The sequence below is a fragment of the Polistes dominula genome, unplaced genomic scaffold, assembly GCF_049000335.1.
Source record: "Polistes dominula isolate Pdom_NZ unplaced genomic scaffold, Pdom_raw_medaka contig_28, whole genome shotgun sequence".
Lineage (NCBI taxonomy): Eukaryota > Metazoa > Arthropoda > Insecta > Hymenoptera > Vespidae > Polistes > Polistes dominula.
This window is the reverse complement of record NW_028300879.1, coordinates 2,250,001-2,265,407: the sequence shown is the minus strand read 5'-3', so window position 1 is coordinate 2,265,407 and position 15,407 is coordinate 2,250,001. Positions and strand designations below refer to the sequence as shown.

The 15,407-nt window shown below is 23.8% G+C and overlaps 1 protein-coding gene across 4 annotated transcripts in view; it reads left to right on the top strand.

The window, feature by feature from the left end:
• Positions 1-35: 35 nt before the first annotated feature.
• The window catches only part of tty (tweety), a 35,506-nt gene continuing 20,134 nt past the window's right edge, over positions 36-15,407 (top strand). For all 4 annotated transcript variants that reach the window (XM_089174118.1, XM_089174113.1, XM_089174108.1 and 1 more), the window contains exon 1: positions 36-358. The gene's annotated coding sequence lies outside the window, so the exon portion shown is untranslated. The remainder of the gene's footprint in view (positions 359-15,407) is intronic.

The following is a 15,407-nucleotide window of genomic DNA, read 5'->3' as shown; positions in this document are numbered from 1 at the left end:
ATTATATGTTATTCGAATAAAGCAATATTGTATGTATCATAATTAGAGCTTTAAAACAAATAAAATAATTTGTTTTAAAGATTACAAAGAAAAAGGCAAATAGGACAGGGATCTGGAGATAATTCGATCCGTCCCTGACAAAAGTTAGAGCTCCTCTATCGGAGTGCATTAGAGTGAGACGGGTATAAGAGTAGGATGCGCTGGTGAGATCGCAACGCAACCGCCCCGCGATTGGCCGAGGTGCCGCCCCACTCCCTTGCGGCTCTCAGTCGGGCTCGGGCCTCCGTCGGGCGTAGTACGTGCGTGTCGTGTTCTCGTGCGTAACATAAGCAAGACTTCTCACAGTGAGAGAATAAAGGTAAGATAATATTAAACGTTTCAACATACAAATGTACAAACGTTAGTTAATCCTCAAAACACAATGTATACGTCAAATCACTAAAAAAAAAAAAAAAAAAAAATCTCGTTCGTTCCTTGTCATCATAATTGTCGTCCTTTCGTAGAAACATTCAAGCACTTTCGTTAATACGTTTTTCTCGCGAAACACGAAAGAAAATTGAAAGAATGGGAAAATACTCTATTAACGATGTTAAGAAGAAGAAGGATAGAAGAAGAAGAAGAGGAAGAGGAAGAGGAAGAGGAAGAGAAACGAGTAAACGATAACAAGAAGAGGCCAGCGCCTCACTTTTTGAGATAAGAGAAGAAAAGAGAAATAGGAACATTGGTGGCGCTCATGCCCGCCTTTGGTGTGTACTCTCGGGATCGATACACGGGCACGCACTTCGCGCGGCGCCGGTGTAAGAATACGTCTCGTATACATGTCCCTTCCTGTTGTCCCCTTTTTCCCTTCACCCTTGTGTAGGACGCATGCAGGCTGCCTGCCTGTCTGCCTGCCTGCTTGCCAGCTTGTCTGATGGTCTACATGTATACGTTCGTTCATTCGTTCCTTCTTTCGTTGTTCTCCACGTTTGTTTGTCCGTGTGCGTACGTGCGTGCGTATATTTGTATATGCATGCATGTATGTATGTATGTATGTTGAATGTACGTACGTACGTATGTATGATGTGTAACGAAACGAGGAACGAACGAATGAACGAACGAACGATAGAAAAAGAGAGTAAGGGGTGGATTTTCTGTCAGAGAAAAAGACTAAGAGTGAGAGAGTAAAGAGAAAGGGGCTGGGCCACGAGAGAGAAAGAGAGAGAGAGAGAGAGAAACAGAAAGCTACAAAAGCGACCCGCAGATGTGCCGCGATGCGGGTGTCTCGAGATCGTAAAATTCACCCTCTTCGTTTACAGGAAAGAAAAAGAGGGAATTAGAGAAAGAGAGAGAGAGAGAGAGAGGGAGAGAGTGAGTCAAAAGATGGGTTCACGAAGACGGAAGAGATCGGTGGCGCGAACTTGAAGGGTGATATAAGAGACGATAACGAGGAGGAAGACGACAAGAAACAAAGTTTCTTCTCTCTTTCTGTTCACTCTTCCTCTTTCTCTTACATTCATACGATGACATATACATAAAGTATAAACCAACAAGACTGTATATACTCTTGTCTAGTTTTTCGACTTCACTTAGAAACTTTAGACTTTTTTGGTTTTTTTTTTTTTTTTTTTACTTTCTTCATCCTGTTTTCGTCTTCTCTCACAAGCCTGTCACATAGTCGGTTATCATAGTTTCAGTTCTTGCATTCGAATTGTACGAATAAAACATTTATTTCGTTCTTTTCTCTTTTTACTATTGGATTGTTCGGAAAGTAATTTCACTTTTTGTTTTTTTCTTTTGTAAAAATAAACACAATTATATTTGTCTTCGAAGTTAAACCTAAGAAGCTTTTCTTCAAGTGGGCATCAAAAGTTGAATTTGATCAATTTTCAATTTTACCAATTTCACGTGTTGTTTTATTTGCCGGTTTTGCATCAACTAATGTCAAAATTGTGTCAGAAATAAAAAAAAAAAGAAAACGAAATTACTTTCCGAACAATTCAATAGTTTCTTTTTGGTTTTTTTTTTTTCGTATTTCACACTTTCACGAGAGATTTGTTTTAAGTGTGTTGATGATGATGATGATGATGATGATGATGATGAACGATCAAAAAATGTCATCTTCGGTATCTTCTTCTTTTTATCATTCAATCTTATCATTCAACAGTATTTCCATACTCTTGAAGTTTATTTAAATAACATTCAAAAACATTCTTTTGTCAAATCGTTTTTTTTTCAATGTTATTACTCAACGATGTATACGCCCATATTGATAATTCGTTTAATCTCTCCAATTGATATACAAAATGTCTATTCTTTTTCTTTGACTATTTCAATTGAATTCATCTAATAGTATGATGTCTACTTATAAAGTATATTTAAATGAATATCAAGATTTCTTATGATATTCTTTTCCTTTTTCTTTTCAATTTCATGACTCACTAGTAGTTTCCACATTAAATGATAATATTCAGTTTGTTTTGAATTATATTTTAATAATTCTTTTCCATCTAGTTACCTTATTTCATAATTTTAACATTCAATAATAAATCTAACAGGGAGACACCAAATATTTTCTGATAAATTTCATTTGAATAAATATTAATATAAATTATTATATTAATTATATAATTATATATATATATTACATATATTATAATAATATAAAATATAATTATTATATTATTGTGTAATATACATAATATCAATTTAATTATATTATACTAATATATAATATTTTTAATTATTATATATAATATATATTATAATAATATAAATATATATATATATATAATTATTATATTATTGTAGTATACATAATATTAATTTAATTATATTATATTAATATTATATACTATATTATAGTAATATTAATATAATTATTATATTAAATATATGATAATAATATTATATATAAATTATTGATAACTATCTATTTCTTTTTTTTTTTAACCATCTTTCAGTAAAATATTTCAAATGACCAACAAGTGACTAATATACTGATACTGATGAAAGAGAAAAAAAAGTATATAAAGAGAGAAAGAGATAGTGATCTTTATAACCCTTCGCCATGTGGGACGACCTCGAACATGATGCTAGATTACCTTAAATGGTACATTTACGTGTCTCTTTTATTTGTTCGATTATTTCCAAGCGAAATATCATCTAGTTGGTATTGTTCACGTATTGACGAGAAAATTAAATCGATACTCGATATATAAAACGAATTATAATGATTCGTGTTCTATAATAATCAGATATTGTTGTTGTTGTTGTTGTTGTTGTTGGTTGTCTTTCGTTATTGTTTCATTTATACGTATTATATATGTTTTATTTGTCTCTTCTTTACGTATATGTATATGTTTGTATGTATATATATATGTATATAAACTTATATTCACTTGAGCCTCCTCGTACGAGCACACCATTTTCATGGCGTATTTATGGAACGATCGTTAACCCCTCACGAACGATCTACGTTCTTGAGGTTATCGATCGTTCTTCTAGTATACTTCCGTTTCCGTTTTTCGATTTTATTTATTTTTTATTATTACATATATTTTATCATATTTTTGTTTCCTTTCGATTACGCAAGATAAGCTTGAAATTGGAAAATAATTGTTTGAAATATTCGAGATGATTATTATTTTGATATTTTTTACTCGTACGTTCAGAATAATTATTATAAACAAAAGGACGGATTTTTATACGAGTATTTCTTTTTTTCTTTTGTAGTTGTTGTTGTTGTTGTTGTTGTTGTTGTTGTTGTTGCAATTTTTCGTTGGTACATTTTTATTCGACAATTTTTGTTCGTCATTCAGAGAGTTGTTCGTTGACGAACGTGAACGAAAAAAAAAAAAAATAAAATGTATGGTATAAGTGTGTATGCATGTGCATTTTGCGTAGTTCTCATTTAAAAGATTAAAAAAAAAAAAAAAATAAAAAAAAATACAAATATTTATGCAACGTTGAATTCATCTATTGTGATCTATCGAAGTATTTTTTTTTTTTTATAAAGTATTCATTTATTCTGGAAATAGTTGATGTTATTTTGCTAATTTATGAATAATTTATGTGTGTACTCTCCTTCGTTGTGGAGATTATAATTTAATTATATAAAATATTCGCAAAAAAATAATATATATATATATATATATATATATATATATATATATATATATATCATTTAAAATTAATATAATATAAATATTATTAATATTATATTATATAATAAATATTATTAATATAAAATATTATATTATATTAAATATAATTATAAAATATTATAATATAAATTATACAAATAAAAATATATTATCTTATATTAATTTATATTAATTTAATATACAATATAAAATACAATAATATAATAATAAATTACAAATAATATAATAATTAAATATAATAAATAATATAATAAATAAATTGCAAATAATATAATAAATAATGTAATAAATAAATTACAAATAATATAATAATTAAATATAATAAATAATATAATAAAAAAAATTGCAAATAATATAATAAATAATGTAATAAATAAATTACAAATAATATAATAATTAAATATAATTTATATAATTTATAAATAAGTTTAATATATTTATATAATTTATAAATTATTAGAATTAAGTATATTGTCAAGGAAAACGAACATGTAGGGGGGTGGCCTTCGAAGTAAACACCCTAAAGGGGTATACCTGAAAAATAAACTTCTTCTTCTTCTTCTATAATTTATAAATTATATATTAATCATATAAAATGATTTACAAATATATTATTTATATTAAAATATATAAAATATAATCTCTTCATATAAAACATTACAGACATTTAAATATCTATGTGAAATATAACATAAGATATATTTATTAAATCTTCATTCCCATTTTCTTTATTTTGTTTCGATCGATCAAGAAAAATAATATTTTTTGTAGCGTGCTAAACTCACGTTTGAATTTCACGCGACAAACCTTTGAGGTAAAAAAGACGAACGATCGATAAGTTTGTGACGTTTCGACGTTGCTACGAAGAAAAGAATCGTGTTTATAATACTAGGAATATAAATCTAATCTGTATTACAAAATATTATCCTAGAAATACATTTACTTTCTTTTAGAAATTGAAAGATTGATGATGCAAAAATAAATACTCTTTGTACACTAATTAATCGAATTCACGATCGTATCAGGAACTAAAATAATAATAATAATAATAATAATAATAATAATAATAATAATAATAATAATAATTAATAATAATATTTAATTAATATATATATATATATTTTATAATATATTATATATTTATATAATATAATATATATATAATATAATATAATATAATATAAAATATATAAATTATATATAAGATATTATTAATATATATATTATTAGTAATATATATATATATATTAATAAATAATAATAATAATATAATAATAATAATAATAATATTTAATAATTAATTATTATTTATATAATATATTTATTATTATTATATTTATTATTATATTAATAATTTTATTTTTTTTATTTATTTAAAATAATGATTCCCTTTCGGGATACATGGGGTGAGTCGACCTATTATATTAATAATTAATAATAATAATAATAATTATTATTATTATATCTCGATGTTTTAATTTCTTAGTTTTTTTATTCTATCATTTCTCATTTGATTTAATTTACATATTTTACATATGTCTCTAGTCAAATGAATTTATTCAATTAGTATGCTTTTATATGTTTACTTAATGTCTGATCGGATTCTTAATTATATTATAAATCGTGTTAATAATAATAATGATTATTCTTATTTTTTTTTTTTTCATCTAATAAATCATTCATCTTAATTTTTATTTCATATCGTTGTTAATATAATCATCTAACAGAGTTCATTAATTATTCATTCATTACGTCGTCCTTTATCTTTATTTATATTTCTATCTAATTAAGTTGATATCGATATCAATCAATATATATACATATATATATATATATATCTTTCTTAAGTTACTCATATAACATACTACTCAACTTGGATGTCACGTTGTCATAAGTGCTCATCCATAATATGTTCATCAGTTGAAAGCTTAATAGCACTTTTCACTTGATATCCAAGCAATTTATTTTATTATCGTTACGTTTTTTTTTTTTTGTTCTTTTTCTTATCGTTGTTGTCAATGAAAGAATAACGCGACGAAGATAATTCGAAAGGGTGAAAAGAATAAGAAAAAAATAAAAGAATTTTACGTTCGTGGAAACGGAAAGCAAATCGATATTGTTATCAATGGTCGTTACACTAGCATCGACACCTGAACCCAATAGTGCACTTAGTTTTCATTGAAAATTACATGGGGAAACTTGTGAGCTTTAGAGTTGCTTTGAAAAAAAACGGGATGAAAAGGTACATTTCGATAGTATCGTTACTATAAAATTGCTCGTGAAAAAACAAAAAAGAAATATATAATATGAAATTATAAATATTAAATAATCATAATAAAAATAAAATAATAATTATAATAATAATAAAAATTAAGTATTCATCAAAATATAATATGTATTAAATATATATATTATATAACTATTTTATATATATATATATTTAATATTTCATATATTTAATAATATATAATACAAAATTATAAATAAAACATAATAAAAATATAAAATAATAATAAAAATATAATATATATTTTATATATATATATTATATAATTATTATATATATATTAATATATTTAATATTTAATATATTTAATAATATATAATATAAAAGTATAAATAAAATATAATAAAAATATAAAATAATAATAAAAATAATTAAAAAAATAAAATAATAATAATAATAATAATAATAATAATAATAAAAATTATATAATAATAAAAATATTATATATATATATATATTTTATTTTTTAATATTTATTATATTTAATATTATATTTAATATTATATTTTATATTTATTATATATTATTACTATTATATATTTAATATTAATATATAATATATTAATAATATTATTTTTATAAATAGAAATATATATATATATATATATATATATATATATATATATATATATATATATTTGTATTAAATAAGAACAATAAATTATTTTGAATAATAGACAAAAAAAAGAAACAAATTGCAATTGTTTCAAAAGTGTTATACGTCGAACAACATTCGGGGCAACTTCCATATCAGTATATTACAAAAAAAGGTTGATTGGTTCTAAATTTCATTTTATTTACCGGTACATTGCACAATTGGATTGGTTCAAAGCTAGAAACATCAATATTGTAAAGGAGAAAATAAAGAAAAACAAAATAGTGAAATGCAGTTGAGATGGGACAAAACAACGGGTTCGTTTAATCGATTTACGCGCTGTGTGAAATCAAAACTCACGTTTACCTGTCGTCGTCGTCGTCGTCGTCGTCGTCGTTGTCTACGGATGAACTATATCAAAGATTAAAATCGATTTTCGATCTATTCGCTCGCTTATTCGTTGCCAATAATCTTATTTTATCATTCGTATCGTCGTCGTCATGGTACGAAGAATTAATCGAACGATTATTTAATAATAGAGAACAATTTGTTCATATTTTTCTTCTACTCACTTGTAATTTTTTTTCTTTTTTTTTTTTTGTAAGAATTATTTTTCGTCAATATCTCTATTATCAAATGTTTGCTTATTTATATAATTTTACTATGAGAATTGGTTGATAAATTTTGTAATTATGTCAAAATATAAAAGTTAGTTTTAGTAAGGAAAACAAATATTCATTTTTACTTTAGGTTCAATACAGTTTTCAATTGACTCTGGTTGTATTAAATGAAATTAATTAAAATTTGTTATTTATTAATAAATGTATTAATTAATAAATTAATTATTATTTATTATTACTTCTTGTAATTAAATTAAAATATGTTATAGTTGAATTTTATTATATATGCAATTAGTAATCAATGACAGTAAATTTAATATACAAAAAATATTATAATTTTAATATTGTACTATAATACTAATTTAGTATATAGTACTAATATAGTACTATAGTACTATAGTATATAGTTACTATACTATATATATTATATTATAGTATACTTAATATAACTATAATACAATACTATAATTTAATATAGTTAAGATTTCTTATTTTACTAATATAACAATTAAATTATTTATTTTAAGTTTTTTTTAATTTTTAATAATATACGATGTTTTCGTAAAATAATATTAAAGTAAAAAAATATATATATAATAAGATTTATATTTTAGTAATAAAAATCTATGAAAAAAAAAAAAGAAACATATTGATATAAATAAGAGTTGAATTTTATTATACTCAATTATTAATCAATGGCAGTAAATTTAATATACAAAAAATATTATAATTTTAATATTGTACTATAATACTAATTTAGTATATAGTACTAATATAGTACTATAGTACTATAGTATATAGTTACTATACTATATATATTATATTATAGTATACTAAATATAACTATAATACAATACTATAATTTAATATAGTTAAGATTTCTTATTTTACTAATATAACAATTAAATTATTTATTTTAAGTTTTTTTTTTAATTTTTAATAATATACGATGTTTTCGTAAAATAATATTAAAGTAAACAAAAAATATATATATATAAAACATATTGATATAAATAATAGTTGAATTTTATTATACTCAATTAATAATCAATAGCAGTAAAAATTTAATATACACATAAAAAAAAAAAACATGATAATTTTATATTTATTATATATTAATATTAATTAATTTCTTATTTTTAAGATTTCTTATTGTATTAATATCAAAATGAAATTGTTAATTGAAATTTTTTTCATTTTTGATAATATGATATTTCCATAAGATCGAAATACTAAAGATGCAAGTTATATTCTCACTTATATGCACGTGCGATAATTTGCAAGCGAACTGAACGGAAGCATTATTGAATTCACAGTAGAGCAGTCGAGTGGGTCATTGGAATGCGACGATGCATCGCTATATACGTCAATGACTACCTTGCATGCATCAATGCTATACGGTATATGTATACCATCGATTTACAATGAATGATTGGTATGCAAGGTGAGAAGCCGATCATCTTCTCTTTTTCTTTTTATTTTATTTGATTTATTTTTTTTTTCTCTTGTATCTTTCATATGCCGACAATTTACACTTTTTTAAAAAAAAAAAAAAAAAAAAAAAAACCTTTCCAAACATATTCGTTTCTTTTCTCGTCTTATATTATTCTCCATTGAAATTTAATATCTCGATTTTGTACCTACATGTACGAACTTAGGTCATACTTTTAAAATAAACAACTCAAATAAAATAAAAAAAAAAAAATATGAATAAATAAAGATAATATAATTAAAGGTATAAAATATAAAAAAATATTGTCATTGTGTGGGGATTGTTTGAATTGAGTAATGATGTACAACCAAAAAAGGCAGATTTTCTTATCTCGCACATAGGAAAATAATATTTCATTGAAGATTGTTGAAGAAAAGGGTTGACGAGGTTCTCGCTAGGTTCGGTCGCGTGCTCGCGGCTTGGTTCAACATAGTTTGCATTGCAATTCTACCGGCTAAAAAGTCTTCTTCTCTCTTTCTCTCTCTTTCTCTCTCTCTCTCTCTCTCTCTCTCTTTCGTTCAGGGTACAAACTGCTCCGGCGTGTAACGAAAAGCCCGAAGCGTTTACTCGGAAAACTCAAGCCTTTGAAAAGGCGAGAGTAGAAGAGGGGATGAAAGGATGGTAGGAAAAGGGGAGGAAGAGAGGAACGGAAACGTAAAGAAAGAAAGAGAGAAAGAGAGAGAGAGAGAGAGAGAGAGAGAGATCCAGGAGAAGGATGGTAAAAAAGATTCAGGTTTGCTTGGATTTCTGAAAACTCCGAAGACTTGACTTGAGCTTTTCTATCGTTTCGCGTTAAACCGATGGATAATTTGCTCTAGACTGGAATATTCGTGAAAGCAGGAGGAGGAGGAGGAGGAGGAAGAGGAGGATCCAAAGAAAAGAAGGCTTCCTCCTTTCTTACACACGCAAGGAGGAGCTTTTCGTCAATTATGCAACTTACCTGAGAAAAGGACGAACGCGTCTTAAACTTTCTTCGATAAACCCTGCCCTACATCTATTTACTACTACTACTACCTATTTCATTTTCTAACTTTTTTTTTATTCCCTTTTCTTTTCTATTCTTTTTGTTAAGCAACTTTTTGGTTTTTTTTTTGTTTTTTTTTTTCGTGCTAGAGTGCAAAAGATCAATGCAATTCATTTCTTGAATTCGATTTATCGCAATGCGTGAAGAAAATGAAATTTCTTTTATAAAAGATAAATTATAATTTGTGCAAATTCGTATAAACTTTTGACAAAGAAATAAAAGAGTGATAAGAGAGGAGTAAATAAAAAAAAAAAAATAATAATATAATTATTATTAAAAAAAAAATATATATATATATATATATATATATATATATATATATATTCTTAATAATATTAAATAATATTTTATAATATCAAAATAAATTAAATTTATATAATATTATATAATATAAAATATATTAATATAATATATATATATATATATATATATATTATATATTATATGTATATGCATTATTTATTATATTATTTATTAATTATTATTTGTTTCTATGTTATTATAATGATTTACAGATTTATGTGGTAGTATATATATATATATATATTTTTTAGAAATTTATAAAAAAAATTAGATACATTGTTTTAAACGAAGCTACATAAAAGTCAAAATAATACAAATTTTTTAAAATAATTATTATTATTTTATTATTATTATTATTATTATTATTATTATTATTATTATTATTTGACTTATTATCATTTTTTTGTTTCATTTTTGTTTTTTGTTTTATGGATATTGTTTTTTATTTTCTTTGTCATTAACTTCGACGTTTATTTGAATAAATTCGATGAATTTAAAATATCGTCTTTATCGACATCTCTTTTAATCGATTATTTCTTATTGTTTTTTGTCTATCAATCATTTTTATTTAACTTTCATTAATCGCAAGTTCTCTCAAAAAAAAAAGAAAATAAGTAGTCATCCGACAATTGTCGATTATCTCTAAGGACACTCTCTTTTTAAATATCTATCTTGCTAAACTTCTTTCTTAAAGTTACTAACTTAAACTAAAATTACTTTTCAAGTTTAATTCATTTAACAAAGAATTTGATATCTTTTCTTTTCCTTTTTTTTTTCTCAGAATATGGAAAAACCTATCATATTCTCATCTCTCTCTCTCTCTCTCTCTCTCTCTCTCTCTCTCTCGACAATTTAAAGTTTAACTTTATAAAAGAAAAAAATACTTAGTAAGTTGGTAGTTATGTACTTACAACGAATTCGGGTCATCGTGCTGTATATAATAGCAACTAACATGTAAATGCTTCTTGATAAGGGAACACGTATTACCTGATACGTCTCTCTCCCTCTCTCTCTCTACACACACACACATACATACATATACACATGTAGAGATGGGGGTGAGGGTGTAGATGTTTATGCAGCGACATTGTTCTAGCCACTATGCTCATACACGCGTATAATCTCATACATGTTTCTCTCAAACACGAAGCAAATCGCGCGTGAGTTCACCTGTCGACTTCAAATAGATACACATATACATGTATTATCCTTATTGCGTGTCTCTATTATGCAAACAAGTATGTATACTTGTAGTATATATACGTAGATGAGAATGGAATGGAATGGAATGGAATATTACATCGTTTATGAATTAATAAAGCGATTCTTTTGATAAAAGAAAGAGTGACGTTGGTTCGGTTCGTTCGTTTGTTCGGTAGCTTAGCTACCTTGTAACGATTATATTACTCTACTTTAGTATACCTGTTCTTTCGGGAAAATTTATAATTTACCTTTGCATTATAACATGTCAGTAAAAGAGTGTCTACGATTTATAAGAGAATTTTTGAAAAATATTAAACAAGAGAATAAGAAACACAAGTGATTGAATATGAGTGATTCTTTTTAATAATAATAATAATAATAATAATAATAATAATAATAATAATAATAATAATTAAAAAAGCAATGTATTATTAAATGGTAAATTTAATTTTATACTGTTTGATATTAAATAATACGAAACTTCAATTTTTTGGTCAATTTCAACACGTATATTTTTGTATAATTTATACCTTGTAACGATTATATTACTCTACTTTAGTATACCTGTTCTTTCGGGAAAATTTATAATTTACCTTTGCATTATAACATGTCAGTAAGAGAGTGCCTACGATTTATAAGAGAATTTTTGAAAAATATTAAACAAGAGAATAAGAAACACAAGTGATTGAATATGAGTGATTCTTTTTAATAATAATAATAATAATAATAATAATAATAATAATAATAATAATAATAATAATAATAATAATAATAATTAAAAAACCAATGTATTATTAAATGGTAAATTTAATTTTATACTGTTTGATATTAAATAATACGAAACTTCAATTTTTTGGTCAATTACAACACGTATATTTTTGTATAATTTATACCTTGTAACGATTATATTACTCTACTTTAGTATACCTGTTCTTTCGGGAAAATTTATAATTTACCTTTGCATTATAACATGTCAGTAAGAGAGTGTCTACGATTTATAAGAGAATTTTTGAAAAATATTAAACAAGAGAATAAGAAACACAAGTGATTGAATATGAGTAATTCTTTATAATAATAATAATAATAATTAAAAAAGCAATGTATTATTAAATGGTAAAGTTAATTTTATACTGTTTGTTATTAAATAATACGAAACTTCAAGTTTTTGGTCAATTTCAATACGTATATTTTTGTATAATTTAAATCAAGTGATGAACAAATTGGGTTCGTCATATTTCAATGAAATTGTGTTGACTATTAAAAATTGAAGGATATTCTTTGATAAGTATCTGGTTACTAGAAAGAAATGAAATGAAATGAAATGACATGGGATAATATTATTTATAAAAATAAAATAAAATGTGTCAACAGTTTTTATCCGACAAAATTTGAAACCATAAATGAGTATTCGTTTTTACAGAGTTCAATTTGACCAATGTCAATGAATTGTTTTATCAATTGATTGAAAATTAATTGCAATGTTTTTATTATTTCAATTAATAAGTATATACTATAATATAAACATCTGTAGAGAGAGAGAGAGAGGAATGAAAAAAATAAATATGTAAAATTTAGTTTAAACATTTTTAAAAGGCAGATTTTGATCTGAAAGATAAAGAACGTTCTACGGATAGGTGGAAAGAAAAAAATTTGTAAATGTTTGAGTCGTAAAAATTGCTCGATAAAAATTCAGCCTTAAAAGCTTTTAAAGTTGTCGAAAGAGCGTTAAATGTAACTTCAATGGTCGTTTCAAAACGACTTGCATGCCAAGGAAAAAAAAATTCATAAGAAAAGAAAATGGTTACCATATATGAAAGGGATGAAAAAACGCTAGGGAATGAAAAGTTTTACCATTTAATATATATATATATATATACATATATATATTATATATTTTATATTAATTAATATAATATAATATATTTGTATATTATATAAATTTAATTAATTTTGATATTATAAAATATTATTTAATATTATTAAATAAATTATTGTTATTAAATCTTTTTATATTATTTTTAATATTATAATATATATATATTAATATAATAATTAATATTTTATATATATATATATATAATATTTTAAAATATAAAACCAATATATAAAAAATTAAAAAAGAAATTAATTTCTCCAAGATTTTTAACCAGATGACCTCTGATTGATGAGCCCCTTGACCAGATACACCCCTTCTTTACAATTAATTACTTGTATTAATAAAATAACATGGAAAAGAAAAAGAAAATATTTTTCCAAACCAATTTAATCATAGTATATAACATAATTTAATTATTAATAATATTTATTCTTTCTTTATTATATTCTTAATAATTTCATTTCAATAGAAAATTCCTAAAGATAATGATACGAAAGAAAAAAACAAAAAAAAAAATGTAAAAAGAGGTCTATAAAAAATACCTAATTGCTTTCATTAACGTCGATCTTCATTCACGTGCTTCTTCTTTTTTTTTTTTTCATCGTTCGGGATTATTATCGATAAAGATGAAAAAAAAAAAAAAAAAGAAAAGAAAATGTCGATATCGTGAGAGGGGAAAAGGAGTTCCGTTTTTTGCCGGTAAAGTTTTCCCAACGGTGATATTTTCTTGGAAAAATGCGATCGCCAACGTTTTAAGGGAAATTGGCACAGACGTCGAATAAGAAACGATCAATATTCAATTATTGAAGTTTCTACCTCCGCAAAATTCTCCATTGATATATGTATATATGTATATATATGTATGTGCATATATGTACTATAATATATATATATATATACATGCTATAGTTTTACTATAGTTTCAGAACGTCGTTTCGTTTAGGTTCTATTCTGAAACTGTGCACGAAACTTTTGATTCATCGTTTTATTTTATTTTATGACATGACTCTCTTTCTCTTTCTCTCTCTCTCTCTCTCTCTCTCTTTTACTTTTTGTAGCATTTTTAACTAACTCACACTTCTAATTAATATTTAATAACTTCTTCATAAATCTACCTACCTACCCTAGTAGAAATGAATAAAAACTTATAATTTGTTCGTTAATATATGCAGTTACTTAATTTGATATTATACTATTATATATAATATTATATAAAAATTTCTATCTAAATGTTATTAATATTTACTTATATAAAATTATATACAAATTTATATATATATATATATACAATTTATTTTATTATTTTCATTTTATTATAATAACGTGGTAAAAATTATCCTTTATTCTAAGTTGAAAAAAAGAAATCAGACAAAATAAACAAAATTTCATTAATAATAATAATTAAATATTTAATAAAAATTAATTATAATAAATAATAATTAATAATAATTAAAATTCATAAAATTGTTTCAGTATTTTCGAAGTTCATTGAAAACCAACAATGTGACACTGAATTTTTATTATTAAATTAATCATATTTTATTATATTATTAATATAAATATTATTATATCATATATAAATATAATAAATTAATAATTTATATATTATAATATACTAATTACTAATAACTAAAAACTAATTAACTAATTTACCAGGGTTAATTTATATATATATTATAAACAAAACAATATTATATTAACACTCTTATATAATGAAATTTTTTTTTTTTTTTTTTTATAATCAACCCCATATCGCAAATTCCAGGGTCACAGTATTATTCATTGAATGACATTATTGGTTCTCTCGAATTTAACCCCTAGACACGTAAAGCTCCAGGATAATAGAAGAAATTGGAAAAGGG